This window comes from Eubalaena glacialis, chromosome 1 (genome assembly GCF_028564815.1).
Source record: "Eubalaena glacialis isolate mEubGla1 chromosome 1, mEubGla1.1.hap2.+ XY, whole genome shotgun sequence".
In the NCBI taxonomy this organism is placed as follows: Eukaryota; Metazoa; Chordata; class Mammalia; order Artiodactyla; family Balaenidae; genus Eubalaena; species Eubalaena glacialis.
In genome coordinates this window covers 39,558,123-39,573,822 of record NC_083716.1, presented here as the reverse complement: position 1 = coordinate 39,573,822, position 15,700 = coordinate 39,558,123, and the positions used below count along the sequence as shown (strand labels likewise).

General features: G+C 38.7%; 1 protein-coding gene across 17 annotated transcripts in view; it reads right to left on the bottom strand.

The window, feature by feature from the left end:
- SGMS1 (sphingomyelin synthase 1) overlaps positions 1–15,700 on the bottom strand; it is a 296,929-nt gene that overhangs the window by 142,091 nt on the left and 139,138 nt on the right. For 13 of the 17 annotated variants that reach the window (XM_061175403.1, XM_061176499.1, XM_061176426.1 and 10 more), the window contains 2 exons: positions 10,181–10,220; positions 3,298–3,441 (listed from right to left, as the gene is read on the bottom strand). The exons of 3 other annotated variants lie outside the window; for them this stretch is intronic. The gene's annotated coding sequence lies outside the window, so the exon portion shown is untranslated. The remainder of the gene's footprint in view (positions 1–3,297; positions 3,442–10,180; positions 10,221–15,700) is intronic. One more of the 17 variants, XM_061175556.1, reaches the window with a different exon arrangement.

The window sequence follows — 15,700 nt, the reverse complement described above, 5'->3', positions numbered from 1 at the left end:
AGATTGTAAAGCATTATCACTCGTGAGGCCTGGGGCTCCTCGCGGAAAAAAAGCTTAGTTAACTAGTACATGAAGCATCAAGTACATTACGGAACTAGTAGGGCCAAGCTATCTGCAAATAAGAATTTGAGAAGTTTCTTCTAACCACGGGAAAACTGAAGTTACTTGTCATAGACGGGTTACCTCAATGAAAGAAAAAGGAGGTTTCAAAATTTACAAGTCAAAAGGGAATTTCCAGTACTCCCTTCATGCATTTGTACTGGGAAATTTACAAGTCAGGTTCACTGTATAATGTGACAGAGGAAGTGATCTGGGTTTTCTCATCATATCTTAACCCTCATTAGTTATTTTACAAGATATATAAAAACTAGTGGCAATTATGGAGTTCTTGTTTATTTTAATACTTCTGTCCTACCACTGTGGCCTAATCTGGAGAGGTACTAACTGAACTGAATGAGGATTAGGTCTACCTAATAATAAGATGGAATAACTTATGTTATTACCCACATGGAACACTTTGTAGCCACTTTTTAGCATGTTGTAAAAGAAAACTTAAAAACGGGGAAAACGCTGAAGTTATACTGAGTAAAAACAGATCTAGAACACTATAATTCTAATTTTGTACTTTTTACAAGGTATAAGTAGTCGTAAGAAAAAAAACTGGCAGCATCCACACCAAAATATTACCAGCAGCTACCTCTGAGTGGTGGTTTGTATTTTGTTGTTTGAACTTGTTAATGCTCATCAAATTTTCTGTTTAGAATTAGGAAAAAAGTAAATTTAAAAACAAAAAGAAATTTTACTTTTAGTAAAATTGGTACACTATACTTGAAGTTCTAAGGTTTGTATATTTCATAAATTTTGAGACTCATATACAAATGCAAGAGCTGTGTGATTCTGTAGCCAAACTCCAGCCACAACTGCTTTGGAAGGAACAGCTGCTCACCAACAGCTCAGGTGAGCCAAGCCTAACTGCTCTCGGCAGCGTACTCGGCTCAGTGTGGGAAAGGACACACAGCCTGGGAGGCACACCTTCCAGTTCTCAGTCCCTCATAACAGAATTGTCACTGTTTGGATGCAACGCCATCAGTGACTACACCAGGCTATCTAGAAGCCTTTGCTTCTGTGAGGATGAGGCCTATTTAACTGTTTGTTTTAAGACTGCCTCTGTATTGATGTAAAGCAGGAAAAAATCCTTGGCCACATTTGCAATCTAAATGTCACTACCGTGTAATCAGTGAGGCAGCGTAATTGTTCAAAGCGCAGTCCGTGAAATCAGACAAATCTAGGTTCAAGTTCTGGCTCTACCACTCTAACTGCACGGGCTTGGGCAAGTTTCATAATGTCACAAGCCTCAGGTTATTCATCTTTCAAAGAAGGTTACCACACCAACCTCCCAGGATTTTAGTGAGGATTTAAAATACTTATCAGTATATATAGCCTCTGCTTATTTAATAAAAATATTTCAGAAGTCTAAATACACAGATTTTCAACTCACGTTGCCCACTATTGGGGACAAAAAAAAAAGTGGATACGATTTATTCTTAAACTCACTTAAACTTAAAACTCACATCCTTCAGGGAAACTTCCCAGCTATACATACTGAAAGTGATCGCCTGAGCCAAGACTAAGCACTTGAATAGATGTCCTACATTTTAAAGGATTCAGGCTCTGAAACAAGTTTGTGAACTACATGAGAAGATTTCTAGCAAAATCTCATCATTCCTTGTCTTTATCATCTTCACTAACTATACTGAAAGGATCTGGGTACTGGTGCAAATGTCACAGACACAACAGGATTGTATCAGAAACATCAAAGTCCCCTCATACTTCCTATACTGGCTTCATAATCAATTCAGAATGTATCAACAAAGACATCAGAGCGTATGTTAGAAAGAGGGCATATTTCAATAATGTCACATACCGATAATATACTCTCAGTAAAATTAGAAAATACTTGATTTTAATATGCTAATTAAATGCTATAAATCCCATTTCCGCCATTTACTCTCTGAGAAATAGTAGGCCAGTCATTTAACCACCTGGAACCTCAGCATTCTCATCTAGAAAGTGGGACTTGGGCTTCCCTGGTGGCGCAGTGGTTGAGAATCTGCCTGCTAATGCAGGGGACACGGGTTCGAGCCCTGGTCTGGGAGGATCCCACATGCCGCGGAGCAACTGGGCCCGTGAGCCACAACTACTGAGCCTGCGCGTCTGGAGCTTGTGCTCCGCGGCAAGAGAGGCCGCGACAGTGAGAGGCCCCCGCACTGCGATGAAGAGTGGCCCCCGCTCGCCGCAACTAGAGAAAGCCCTTGCACAGAAACGAAGACCCAACACAGCCAAAAATAAATAAATTAATTAATTAATTAATTTAAAAAAAAAATTGCACAGGGTAACTGATGTATGTTGAAGACTCTGGATTAAGGAGACTAAAGGTCTTAATGAGGCCATAGTCTCATGAATTATGAAAAAAAAAAAGAAAATGGGACTTGTTTAATGTTCTCATGATGGTATGATGATCGAAGATATAAACTACTTGGCACAGGGTATATTTAAAGTGTTCTATATTGGTAGATTGGGAAAAAGAACTCCTAAAGGATCAAGATGACACACAACATGACATAGGCTATGCCATATAAAAGGAGCCAGTGCATCAAAAGCCAGACATCGCTGAAGGTCGAAGGATGTGAAATAATGCATTACCCTGACCTTGATGATAAAGTTGGTTGAGGAGTAAAGAATTATCGCTCTAAGCAAGAAAATGAAGTAACCACTTAACACTGTAACTTGAGGGGTCAAGGAGACAAGCAGGTCAAATTCAATGACTAACAGGGAACCAGTGAATCAGATGCAGCCACCACCCAGTCAGACTCAGATATGGCCTTGATGTCAAACAGGGTAGAGAAAAGCCAGTAAGTAACAGCTGATTCAAAGGACACATATTCATCGAGCTTTGATACTGACTGCCCCATTCCCAGAAGAGAAGGCAGTGAGGCATCCGGCTAGAAATTACCATCGCTTTCATTTGTCCATAGTCAAATGTTGCCTTTTTACTGTCATCTTTATTTTCTGCCAGGCAATAGGAAGGACTCTAGAGGGGCTGAGTCAGAGTTGCTTAAGAAAAAGTTAAGAGTGACATCCCATTACACAGTCAAGTTCAGAGAACAACAGCCACTAGTGTATTTGAGGCCAGAGGGTGAGGTTCTGCTCTAAGAAGGTTCCCAGAGAATGGCTCAACTTGACTTAGTACAGAGTGTGCCACACCAGGTTCAATCCAAGCTCTAAGTCATGACATACCTCCAACAGCTACTGTTTTGCATTTATCGCTGGGTTCCTTTAAAATTATTCTCATGTACGCTTCCTGAGGCAGGGTCTTGTCTTCTATTTCAGAAGCTTCCCAGCCAGACACTTTTGTGCATCCCAAAGAACTCAATGGTGTACCTAGAATAGAAGAGCAATTTAAGCTTAACCACTTTGAAAATGGAATCATGAAATTCCTACATTGAAAGAGACCTTATCAATCCAGGACACCTCACTATAAAGAAAAGCATTTACGTTTTCAAGTATTAGACTGGAAACAAAAATTCACAACTGACCTTCCCCACCTTCCACCCCATCTTTTCTCACCCCCATTTTTTTTTCTTTTTCTTTCTTTCCTCAATCTTTTAATAAAAATTGTCATAAAATATACATAACTTAAACTTATCCCATCTTCTCTTAACTGAAAACAAAAGTCTGTAACCCTCTATCACATAGAGGTATCTCTCCTTTTATACCTTTATCTACTATCTTTAACTGTTAACAAATAACTGATGTTCACAAATAAAGTATAGCAGTTTCACTATGAAAACAAAGGGTAACTCCTAAGTTACCCTCTTTACAAGTTGACTGATAAAAAGGTGGTCATTTCTCTAGGCTAAAACATTACCCTCATGAATGATAGTTATATGTGTGTAAATGGGTGTGTGCATAACCAGGAAGATAGAGATAATGTTTTGCATCTGACAAAGAACAAAGAAAGTTGTTCATTTAGTCCCTATTTACGGTCATTTGTACTTATATGTGAAAGAATGTGGAATCTAATGGCATCTAGCAATGTGGCATTTCATTTTGATCGTGTTTCTTTTAATCAGTAACATTCTATTTATTTTTCTTTATAATAATCTATTAGAAGTGGGTTTTCAACTCTTTTCAGGATCACACAAGCCCCTCATCACTGAATATCTGATGATAGCTAAGCCTATTCTACTACCACTCAAATTTCAGGAGGATTTTCAACTCTTTGAAGCCCATCCCTGGACCCCAGGATAAAAATCCTAGGGATCTGCATGGACCAAACCGGGTTCCTATCTTAAGACAACTAACAGGCTAAACTTTATGAGGAAACAATTCTTGGAACAAAAAACTACTCTTGATAGTCCCTAAGGGCCTAGTCATACCAAGCAATCTCCCGTTTTAACCAATCTTTATCCTATCTGTAAGAAATAGCACTATCCTTGTAAATAATCAAATACAGTCAATAGAAAGCCACTGTCACAAACTAACTAAAAACAAACAAAAAGGACTCTCTTGCCATTACATTAGCTTAAAAGTGTTCAATTAAAGCTCCAGAGTGGGCTTTCCTGGTGGCACAGTGGTTAAGAATCTGCCTGCCAATGCAGGGGACACAGGTTCGAGCCCTGGTCTGGGAAGATCCCGCATGCCGCGGAGCAACTAAGCCCATGCGCCACAACTACTGAACCTGCACTCTAGAGCCCGCGAGCCACAACTACTGAGCCTGCGTGCCACAACTACTGAAGCCCGTGCGCCTAGAGCCCGTGCTCCACAACAAGAGAAGCCACTGCAATGAGAAGCCCGCGCACCGCAAAGAAGAGTAGCCCCTGCTTGCCACAACTAGAGAAAGCCTGCATGCAGCAATGAAGACCCAACGCAGCCAAATATAAATTAATTAATTAATTATTTTTAAAAAGCTTCAGAGTAAAATATATTTATATAAAAGAACATCGTCTTCTGATGATACCAACATACAGTGCATATACCTAAAGATAAATCAAGGGTTCCGCCCACCTAAAAAAAGTATAACTCAGGAAATAGGGTGTCACCTTATATTCAAGACCTCACTAAGTCTCATATTACAAACAAAAATCTGTTTTTTTTGAATAATAAAATAATGTTTGGGAAAATAACTTTAATTAATGCTAGCTTTGGATGCTTATAGGTCCCTTGACAGAAACTGGTTAACAAAAAGAAGCAAAGAAATAGATTGAACAATTATTTTCAGAGGTAGGATCTAACAATAGCAAATGTGAGGTATCATTTTTTAAAAATCTTTAAAATATCATTTTAAAAAGCAATATGGATTTGGGGATTATGGATGCCCAATGGAATAGGTCTGTTTATCTCTACTTCCTTCTCAACCCCATTAAAATTATAGCAAAGAGGACAAAAGATATAAATCCATAAGGACCAAAAGAACAGAAAAGTATATTAGTGAAGACAACAGACATCAATGGCATTTTGGAAGCTGAAGGCAGAGATGACTGCTGAGCAGAGCAGAGCAGAGCAGAACAGGCTGGAACCTCACTGCCTGAGAAGCAAACAAAAATCCAGCCAAATGCTCCAGAAAGGCTCAGGACATGCAGCTTCTGGCTCCTGGGAGAAGACAGTAAGGAGCTGAGAAGAGGGAGACTGACTAAAGTCTGTACAAAACGCAGTTAGACCCTTACCTTATACCATATATAAAAATTAACTCAAAATGGATTAAAAACCTAAACGTAAGACCTGAAACTATAAACCTCCTAGAAGAAAACATAGGGGGAAAGCTTCATGACACTGGATTTGGCAATGATTTCTTGGCTATGACACCAAAAGCGTAGGCAACAAAAGCTTTAAAAATAGACAAATGAGACTGTATCAAACTTCAGAACTTCTGTGCAGCAAAGGAAACAATCAGAGTGAAAAGGCAACCTACGAAATAGAAGAAAATATTTGCAAACTATACATATTATAAGGGATTAATATCCAGAATATACAGAGAATTTCTACAACTCAACACCAAAAACCAAATAACCCAGTTAAAAAACTTGAATAGACACTTCTCCAAAGAAGATGTACAGATGGTCAACAAGCATATGAAAGTATCCTCAACATCATTAATCATCAGGGAAATGAAAATCAAAACCAAATGAGACACCATCTCACAGCTGTGAGGATGACCACTCTCAAAAACCAAAACAAGTGTTGGTGTGGAGAAAAGGGAACCCTTGTGCACTGTTGGTGGGAATGTAAAATGGTGCAGCCACTCCATGGAAAACAGCATGAAGGTTCTACAAAAAGGTAAAAATAGAACTACCCCATGATCCAACAATCCCACTTCTGGGTGTATTACCCCCCGCCCAGAATTGAAAGCAGGATCTCAAACAGGTATTTGCACAACCATCTTCACTGCAGCATTATTCACAATAGCCAAGAGGTGAAAGCAACCTAAATGTCCATCAACAGATGAATGGATAAAGAAGATGTGGTATATACATATAATGGAATATTATTTACTCTTTAAAAAAAAAAAAGGAAATCCTGTCATATGCTACAACATGGATGAACCTTGATTGAGGACATTACACTAAGTAAAATAAGCCAATCACAAAAGTAAATACTATAAGATTCTACTTATATGAGGCATCTGAAGTAGTCAAACTCTTAGAAAATAGAACAGTGTTTACCAGAGGCTGGGGCAGGGGAAAAAGGAGAGTTGTCCAGTGGGTATAGTTTCAGTTTTGCAAGAAGAAAAAGTTTCAGAGACCTGCTGCATAACAATGTGAATATAGTTAACACTACTATATTATACACTTAAAAGGTTAAGATGGTAAATTTTATATTGTTTTTCACCACAGTAAAAAAATTAAGGAGATTATCCTGGATTATCTAGACAGATTCAATGTAATCATAAGGGTCCTTAAAAGTGAAAGAGGTAAGCAGACAGGAGGTCAAAGAAATGCAACATGAGATGTGTTTGACCTGCTGTTGCTCCTTTAAAAGGGAGGAGGGGGGCCGAGAGCCAAGGAATGCAGCTGGGAAAAGCAAGGGAATGGATTCTCCTCTAGAAAGGAAGGCAGCCCTGCAGACAACCCTGACTTTAGCCCAGTAAGACCCATGTCAGACTTCTGACCTACAGAACTGTAAGGTAATACATTTGTGTGGATTTAAACAACAACCAAAAAGGCAGTTAGAACTCCAGATCTTCTCCCCAACTAGTAGAGCCAGCCCAACCATCCTTATTTCCATAAGAGGAAGCAGTTTACTCTCTGGAGAAAACGATACAGCAAGACTTCAGACTCAGAGACATCAGATAAGGTTGAAATAGAGGCATCAAGAAGTCAGCATTACAGGCTTAGATGGTGAGACGTCTGGCCCCCACCCCCAACATGGCTCCCGCAAATCCTCACAGGCCAGCTTTTACCCCACAAAAACGTGAACAGAGGATTCCGTTTTGGAGAAACTGAAAGATCCAAGAAAAAAAGATTTGCAGATTCTGATGTCTTGGAGACAGCAACTCACACCTCCCGGTTCCTGTCCAAAAAGCCTATAGTGAAGTCCACTAGGTAAACAAATTTCCAGTCTACTTTTTATAGTCTCACTCCCAAATATGGACAGACAACTAAAGTCTCACCATTAATTTGAGAAAAACCTCTAACATTAAAATCAGGGGCCAAGGGACTTCCATGGCGGTCGAGTGGTTAAGATTTCACCTTACAACGTAGGGGGTGTGGGTTCGATCCCTGGTCCGGGAGCTAAGATCCCACCTGCCACACAGCCAAAAAACCAAAACATAAAATAGAAGCAATATTGTAACAAATTCAATAAAGACTTTAAAAATGGTCCTCATCAAAAAAAATTTTTTTTATAAATTTATTTATTGATTTATTTATTTTTGGCTGCGTTGGGTCTTCGTTCTTGTGCTCGGGCCTTCTCTAGTTGCGGCGAGCAGGGGCTACTCTTCATTGAGGTGCACGGGCTTCTCATTGAGGTGGCTTCTCTTGTTGCGGAGCACGGGCTCTAGGCTCACAGGCTTCAGTAGCTGTGGCTCGCGGGCTCAGTAGTTGTGGCTCACGGGCTCTACAGCGCAGCCTCAGTAGTTGTGGCACACGGGCTTAGGTGCTCCGTGGCATGTGGGATCTTCCCAGACCAGGGATTGAACCCGCGTCCCCTGCATTGGCAGGCGTATTCTTTTTATTTTAGATAGTAGTCATCTTTTATTTTTTTTTAAATTTATTTATTTATTTATTTATTTTTGGCTGTGTTGGGTCTTCGTTTCTGTGCGAGGGCTTTCTCTAGTTGCGGCAAGCGGGGGCCACTCCTCATCGCGGTGCGCGGGCCTCTCACTATCGCGGCCTCTCTTGTTGCGGACCACAGGCTCCAGACGCGCAGGCTCAGTAGTTGTGGCTCACGGGCTTAGTTGCTCCGTGGCATGTGGGATCTTCCCAGACCAGGGCTCGAACCCGTGTCCCCTGCATTGGCAGGCGGATTCTCAACCACTGCGCCACCAGGGAAGCCCGGCAGACGTATTCTTAACCACTGCGCCACCAGGGAAGCCCCCCAAAAATCTTTAAAAACAAAATAAAATAAAATCAGGGGACAAAACAAGTTGATAAAAAGGGGAAACAGAGGAAAAAGAAAAGTTCAAAAAGCAGACAAAAACTGCAAAATAATTCCATTCATATTCTCAAGGGAAAAGAGAAAATACTGTATCCATGAAACAAGAACAGGATCCCATTTTTTAAAAGAAATATTCAGAGGCCAATAAAAAATTAAATTTGAAATTAAAAATATGCTGACAGAAATTAGAAGTTCAAAAAAATACTGAGAAAACCTCTCAGAAAAAAAGAAAAACACAGAAAGTGAGAAAATAGCTAAGAAATAGACATTAAAAAATTAGAGAATCAAACCAATAGGTCCAAATATCCAACTAACAAACTGACAGAAAACAGAGAAAAGGGTGGAGGAAAAGGAAAATTATCAAAGAAATAGTATAAGAAAAATTTCCAAATTAGAGGACATGAGTTTCTGAATTGAAAGGACCATGAACATCAACAAGCCATAAGACATATGTTCCAATATGAAAGTTCAGAATTCTGGGGATAAAGAAAAGAGTCAAACATTTTCCAGAGAAATAAAATAGTTCACATACAACCAACTAGAAAGCAGAATGGTCTGAGACATTTTAATATAAGTCTCACAAAGCTCAGTCATAAACAAAATATAGTCATAATAAAGCAAACATTAAATATGTATTTAACCACAGACTGTAACATGACTGCAAGAGACAGGAAGAGTAGATGTGTACTGAGGGTTAAGAGTTGTGTATGAGAGGTAAATCCTCAGCGGGAAATCAATGTGTATGGCTAAAATTTTAAAAGAAATCAAGAAATGCACACAGTGGGCTATTTAGAAATAGGTAGGTGGATATCAGAAAATATAACTAAAAGAGTTGAAAAGTACCATCTTTGGGTAAAGGAGTAATGGGAGTATAAGAAGAACAGGGAACGGCTGCTACAGTACTAGTTTAATTTTAAACAATGTACATGCAATTATCTCCAAATAAATAAAATAAATGAATAAATGGATGGAAGGAAGGGAGGGAGGAAGGAAAGAATATTTAACAAGGCAAATCTACAAACTGTTACACAGTGGAGATCTCCTATGTTCATCTACACAGAAAGAGTGAAAATAGCGACTGTTCTAACATTATGCAAATACTTTCTTGTGGCTTGGAATAAAATTTCCAATTATAGCACCATACATGAATTCCAAAAGTGCTGTATCACAAACAGCTAAAATGATAACATGCTTGGCAAATGGTACTGGATGCTTCAAAAATGTGACTCTAATAATGAAGACACTGACATCAAATATGTATGTAAAGAGTTGGAAGAAAATTATTCTGAAGTAGGAAAAAAGTATTAACTGTAATATTGTTTTATATAAATGTGATTATTAAATATACATGTGTAACTAGATTAATTAAACGGTATAAGTATGTACTTGACTATTACATCTATATCCCCAAAACATTCCTTATATATTCAAGTTGACCACAAAAATTGTTTTGTTCTTCTCATGGGAAAACACGAAAAATGTAAACTTAACATAAAAGGTACATAAAGAAATTAATTCCATTTACCTGAATCCTGTTATTTCTCTTTATCAGTCTTCCTTCCAATCTAGAAGAAAATAGTAAGTAAATTAAACTGCATTCTTCTGGTCATGAGCTGCTTATAAGAAAAAAAACCTTAAAATCCAAGGTAACTATTATTTAATTCTTGTTCCCTAGCCATAGCAAAAATTGTTTTCCCACTTCCCAGCTAATTTCTGGCTGTCATGGTACTCAGAGTAAGCTTTACAAAGCAAAGCCATGCAGAAGCAAGCATGTAAAGTCAATGCCAATAAAAAATTGCATTCCAAGTGTAACTAACGGTATCACGAGTTCTAGAATCATATATTTTATAAATTATCTTCTCACCATTCAGCTAAATAACCGCTAACTGACAATACAGAGAAAGATAAAGAAGCATGAAGGCATGTTTTCAAAACATAAGAATTACGTAAAAAAGGAGTAAAAAAGGTAGCAACATGTTTATATTCAGTATCCTGTGATAAACTACACACCATATAAATATGTTTATGATCAAAGAGCTTATAAATAGACTTTAGCCCACCTCATCTTAAAAGCTTAGAAATGCTTCCTCATTGAATTTCACAAAAGACTTTCTCAACTAAAAATTAAATATAGCCCTTCGAAAATATATATGTGAATATACATGTGAATTACGGTACCTGCAGAAGAGGCGAAAAAGTACCCTTTTAAAAAATTAAACATTTGTATTAATGTATTTTATACATACAGAAATCTTGAGTGGCTTAATTTTCCTAAAGTGAACACATATGTGTAACCACCACTCTCCCCAAAGGTCACCACTGCCATGACTTTGAATACCACACACTAGTTTTGCCTATTGGATCAAGGATCTGTCTTGAGAGTCTAACAATCTCTGCATCTGGACCAAAATAAAATGCAAGAGAGAAGCAAGTAGTCACAGACTGCAAGAAGATATTATTTCAGAAAGATGCTGATGTGTCTGAGGAAGATGTTTTGACTGGTTGCATGGTTGTCTGAAGTCAACCTGCAGGGTCTCCAGAGACCGTAGGAAACAGAAGGTGTTTTATGACATAAATAGCAGGGAAAGGGCCTTTCTTCCTATTGTCCAGGAGGTATGTACGGTTGGAAGTGAGACGTGAGAAGCAGAAGCAGAGGAAAGAGGGGAGGGGGACAAGGGAGTTTGGACCTCCTTTCTATAGGTATAAAAACACCTACAAAACAAAGATAATTACCAAACAAGTATGTTTAGTCTACTACTAGTCTAACAAGCTAGACCAAGTTACTGACGCATCATCTCATTTGATTTTCCGATTGCTCTGAAGACAGCATATCTTATCTGCCTGTAGACAGATAAGGATATTAAGTCTCAAAGCAAAGTATAGTGCACAAAGTTAAATAGTTAGTAGCTGATGCAAAGCTGTTCCTCTTTACAGCCTGTATGCAGGGCTGGACACCAAAAACAAAAAGGAAAATGTTCACAGAAAAGAAGCCATTGTAATTGGATACAGAATATATTGTATTGTCTCTGCCCATGAATCATTATAAGAAAAGAACCAAGTAATTCAAATTCCATCAAGTCTTTCTTCTGAATTACCAAAACGTTGAATGGTTCTGTTACATGTAAACTAGGCCTACTCATCTTTCTGTACCTCAAAGGAGAAATTTCAAAAGAAATCCTTAAATTTCACAAGGTGTAAATTTCTGACATGTTAACTTGTTTTATCCACTTTGAATGCTTTCTCACTGCAAGGGTGGAAATCTAAAGAACATGATGCCCCTCAGAGAAAGTCACAGATACAGAAGGCAAATTACCACCAAAAATTATTGAGGAACCTATGATAATGTCACCTTCAAACGATACACCACCCCTGCATGAATATCTAATTCTATCATAAGTACATTCAAAAAGTGGGGGCCAAAATGAGAACACTCTTCAAAAAGGGAACTTTCTAATCTGCTACATGAGAGGGAGAGGAAATAAAATATCTAAAAAAAGTTGTTATAAGACTATGTGATAAAGCCTTCTTGCATCCTCACTGATAAATACAAAATAATATGTCAATGTCAATAACTATGATTGTCAGACATGATGAAATGTCTTCACATTTAATCCTGTAAGAACCTTGCAAGCTGGGAAAGGTTAGGATCACCAATTTATCAAATGCAGACATTGGGCCCAAACAGGTCATATAACTTGTCCAAGGTCAGAGGATTGTCCAAGGTCAAAAACTTGTCCAAGATTTCAATGCGAGGAAGTAGGAAAAGGTCCCAAATCAAGTGTGTCAAATGCCAAAAACACAGGACAGTCTGGCTTAAAGATGACAGCAACCAAATCTGCTTTTCAATTCCAAATCATTTAGTGATTCTTTCACTATTTTCCAGTTTCCAATTGTTTTTCATATGTCCTGAGCAAAGTATATCAACATGCCTTCCTTCTGTGAGATGGGGGGAAGTTTCTTGTTAGCCAGTGGCTTGAGGACAGGAAATAAAAATAGGTCTGGATGGACTCTTTTTATGGATTAGATAACTGCTAAAGCAGCTGAGAGCTCTCTGGTGATTGTCTTTATACCAGCTCTAGCACAGGGAAAGCACAGTAAAAGCTGCAGGCGTGATTTTACAGTGGACACATGCTGTGAACATACCATGTGAATTCTTTCTGGGACTAGTGAGTAAGAGAGTTAACTATGCTCACCTTGCACAGTAAAGCAGGAAAAAAATTATCCAAATTACACTTAGATGGCCGTGGCTTTAAACTTTCAATTAAGACTAAGTATAGTAAGGCAAGAATCTTTGTAGACATTAACCCAGTGACATTCAGAAGAATATTGGGTGGAGTGGGGACAGAGTAAGGTACCCTTCCCTTATTCACAATAATGCTGGTATAGCAATACCCAAACGCCTGTGTTTTTACTACTGCTGACTTCCTCCCAAGAAAAACTACACTGAAGTAGGAGAAGATTCAAAGTAAAAAGGAATGAGCCTCAGAAGCAATGCTGAGGAAGGAAAAGACTCAAGTTCACAACATTCTCTAAGGCATGTCAAACTCCTACTCTACAAGCTTGTATTTGCAGGAGGGCCAGTCCTTTCAAGGCTTATGACTCTCTCTTAGGTCAGGGAGGGCAGTGGTTCATCTTGCTAGGTGGCTCATAGACATAAGACACAGAAAGGGCAGCAGGCATGCTTCATTTTTTGGCAGCCCTGTCCCAAACTGAATTATTATAATTCAGTTGCTTCTTCTCAGGGGGAAAACGGTGTGTAATTATACTTGAATACTATAGTGAGACCAATAACAGCACGCGATCAATTTAATTATATTTTCCTATTTGTATTAAATTTTCTATTAAAATTATACTTTATAAGAATAGGAAAAACCACTGAAAGTGTCCTCATTCTCACTCATAAACAGAGTGCTATGCAAATTAAATCTTACTTTAAAAGAGTTCAAAATCCAAAGTACAAAGTTAGTGCTTTCTTCCTCTAATATTTAACTCTCAGTAGACACAGTTTAATAGAAACTTTTCTTTCTTTCTTGGCTTGGCTTGGAGAAGAACCTTTACAGTCTTAAGACTACAGTTGCGGGACTTCCCTGGTGGTGCAGTGGTTAAGAATCTGCCTGCTAATGCAGGAGACATGGGTTCGAGCCCTGGTCCGGAAGGATCCCACATGCCGTGAAGCAACTAGGCCCATGCGCCACAACTACTGACACTGCACTCTAGAGCCCGTGAGCCACAACTACTAGGCACGTGTGCCACAACTACTGAGCCCGCGCGCCTAGAGCCCGTGCTCCGCAACAAGAGAAGCCACTGCAGTGAGAAGCCCGCGCACCGCAACGAAGAGCAGCCCCCGCTCGCCACAACTAGAGAAAGCCCACGTGCAGCAATGAAGAACCAATGCAGCCAAAAATAAATAAATAAATAAATTTATATTAAAAAGTCATAGATGATAATTTAAAAAAAAAGAAGAAGAAGAAGAAGACAACTACAGTTGCAAATCCCCAGGCATCCTGTCTAGTTTATGGTGACTGAAAGTCGCAGTCTCCTGCTGGAGATACTTCAAGGCTTCCTTCTGCTAGCAGCTGGGACCAGTGTTCTTCACCAGGGAGAACACGTTCAACCACACTCCAGGGAAGTCTTATTCTCCCCTTCGCTACAGTACATTCTTACTGTACAGCTCCTTGAGGGCACGAGCCACACTTGACCAGTGTTCCATAAGATGTTACAGAAAAACCCGAGCGAACTTTTTGGCCAACCCAATATAATGCTCTCAGTACCTAGACAAACACTGGTGAGCACCCAACAAAACCCTATCATGTTTCTCTGTTACCAGTTATATCAAATCAAGCCCTCAGTTCAGCCACCCTTACTTTTCTCACTTAGTCATTATTATCAAAACTGGATTACTACACACCCTCGAAAGATTTAGTCATTGCTAAATGTTTGCCCCTGCAATTCCCTATAATGTCCTTCGCCTACCCTGCTCCCACACTGTTAGCCCATGTCTGTCACGGCGCTTAATAAGAACAATGGAAATAAGCCTATTTGCAATAATGAAGGAATTGTCCACATGCTCTTTTTTTGACTTAAGAACTTTTTTCTCAAAATATTATATGCACACCAATAAATTCTGGATTGGTAATTACGTCCACATAATATTTTATTATAATTTACCTTCCAGTAAAACCATCTTTACACAGTCTTATGTCACTATCCAAAAAAGTTTCAAGTAAAATAGGATCAAAAACTATAACGCCTTTTAAAAAATTATCTAAACCACATCTCATCTATCATTGTCCAAGCAGTCTCCCGCTGAAACAGTCACACTATCTCCCTAACTAGTCAGAAAGTCTCATAAATATAAGTTATGCCATATCCCAAACATACAGTATATACAGGTCAGCAATGTAAGAACTACTTTAAAAATGAATCCAAATGCCTTGCCTTTTGATTCTGGATTCTTCTCAGATACTGAGAATAAATATTTCATGGAAATTAAAGGAACTCACAACAATGAGAATTTTCTAATTTCCTTTTGAAATACTTTGAAGTAACATTAGAGCTTCAAAAGAAAATTCAGCATGAATTGTCAAACCAAGCTACCATAATAAACTTTGCAAGTCACAAAAACTGTCTTTTGTGTTCCTAAAAAAGGCAAAATTTAGCTGGCTAATAAGAATATAAGATGAACTAAAAAGAAATCCCAAATGTACTCCAATATAGAAACAGATTAAAACATTAAATCCAGTTCCAAGGGAGATTATGAGAAACGTTTTTTTAACTGAGAATCAACTAATTTACTAAAATTGAATTTGCAGAAGACATATCACAGTGTCAGTTCACCCACTCCTACTTCTAGGGGATTCTACCACACCCAGGCTCAGCTGCTTTTCAACTGCCATCTTCTGTATCACATGATACAAGTCCCCACACACAGCCATAGCTGATTGGACCTGGAGAAACATCTGACCAAAATGCAGCCATTCATAGGCTGGCCAGGAGCCTTCGACTTGCATTTATTGGCTAAAAAGTTGGGGCCAGCCAATCAAGA